The sequence below is a fragment of the Phalaenopsis equestris genome, unplaced genomic scaffold (assembly GCF_001263595.1).
Source record: "Phalaenopsis equestris unplaced genomic scaffold, ASM126359v1 Scaffold001215, whole genome shotgun sequence".
Classification (NCBI taxonomy): Eukaryota; Viridiplantae; Streptophyta; class Magnoliopsida; order Asparagales; family Orchidaceae; genus Phalaenopsis; species Phalaenopsis equestris.
Genome location: NW_018165654.1, coordinates 424,659 through 426,719, shown reverse-complemented (window position 1 = coordinate 426,719; position 2,061 = coordinate 424,659).

The following is a 2,061-nucleotide window of genomic DNA, read 5'->3' as shown; positions in this document are numbered from 1 at the left end:
GTTCGTGCTGACTCAGATAGCGGCTCCGAACGAAAAGACACTACGTGGAGCTTCAGAGACTCCGAGGATGAGCGGGGTTGTGTGTTTAAGTAGAAAAATAATGATTTAAATAATTCAGAAAATGATCTTAACTTCAAAAATTCATATCTTGGTGTAGAAAAATCACAAAAATAAAATAAAAATATCATAGTGCTCAATGAACAGAGGAAAACAATGTGGAAATGGTTTGAAGTCTATTTGATGAATATTTTATTTTTAATAAATTAAATAGGATTTTTAGTCTTTTAACTCTCCATGCATGCTCCATGCATGTAGAAATTTCACCATGGCTTGATATATTGGCATTTTGTTGCCTCTATCATGTGGGATATTCTCTGATTTTTCCAAAATTAGAGAAGACCTCTAGACAGAGATCCATATTTTTCAAGTTTGTGTCTATTATTTGCATAATTTAATCATAATAATTTGCATATTGATTAGAAAAATCCAAGAAAATTTTGGAAGGTTTATTGTGACCAGAGAATCCTTTGGAAAATTTTTCATGACTTAAGTCATTAAGAACACACCTAATTTGCACAAAATCCTAAAACATAAAGAAAATCAATTTAGGAAAAATAAACATCTAAATTACTTGATTTTGATTCTCTACTATGATTTAAAGTTCGGAGAACTCCCCATAAAAATTTCAAAATATTTGTAGCTCATTTGATAACTTAACTTGATTTTCTATGTTAAATGACATTTTTGACACTAAAATGACATTTTTGACAATGACATTTTTGACACTAAAATGATTTTTAATAATTAAAATATAACTAACAAAAAATCGTAAGAATTGTTTTTGGGAGTTCTCTGTGATCAGAGGAATTTTCTAAAAATAAAGTTGTAAATAAAATAAAAACTTCATTTTTAAGCCTACTTTGAATATTTTAGTAATTAAAAATTAATAAAAATCACAAAATTAGTAAAATTCATGGGAATGTTATAAATTGTTTCTTAAGCACTTAGGATTAATTGAAATGATTTATCAAATTTTCTAAGTGAAGATATTGAATTTTAAAGCTTAAAATAACTTTTTAAAGGCGAAAAATGAATTTTTCTTAATCTTTCACTTAAAAAATCCTAATAATTCAAAGATAATTTAGAAAAAATGTAAAATTTGTTTCTAATGGTTCCTTGACCTCAGAGAGATTTAATAAAAGTATAAAAGTTAGTTTTCCACATTAAAAATATTTTATAATTAATTAATGCTACAAAATTTAAAATAGTTTTAGTAATTTAAATAGAACTAAAAAAATCATGAAATTTGGTCCAAGTGGTTCTCTGATCCATGTCTACCTCCATTAAAAATTTTAAGTGATTAAGCTTTTCCTTGGTCAAGTTATGGAATATTATTTGAAAAGTCCAATTCTTGCATATAAATAAATATATAAATTAAATTGAAAGTTGAAAAATCACATCTTCTCCTCTGATGTATTAATTGACCCATGAGTAACGTGGGATGAAAATTCTAAAGTCATTTGAATTAAATTTGATGAATTATGAAGTGATAGAGCCGTAGAGACAGAAGTGTAATTTTGGAAATTTTGCCTTAATTAACACTTAGGCTTAATTCAAGAAAGGGAAATGGGCAAACCTTGATCTTAATTAACATATTTAGATGATTGAAACGCAAGGGAATAATTGGTAGAAACCAATATCACTTTTTCCAATTATAGGATAAATTTGAAATTTCCTAGATGATTAAAATTTGGAGGTCTACCAAATTGAATGATTCTGGACTTAGAGGTATAGTTTTATGTGTTAATAAATCACTAATTTAATACCCCTATTTGGTGTTCAAGTAACATTCAAATGTTTTGATGATGATTATTGTTACTTAAAATTTAAGCTCTTTCAAAATGACTTAGACATCCATCAGGATCTTAAGGGCTTGCTGGTGACTTAAGCGAAATCAAATTTGGTTAAATAAATTTTAGAAAAGTGAATAAAAATTGAGCATGTTTAAAACACTATAAGCCCAAGTTAAAACCAAAATTGGCCAAGTGTCTTAATAACACT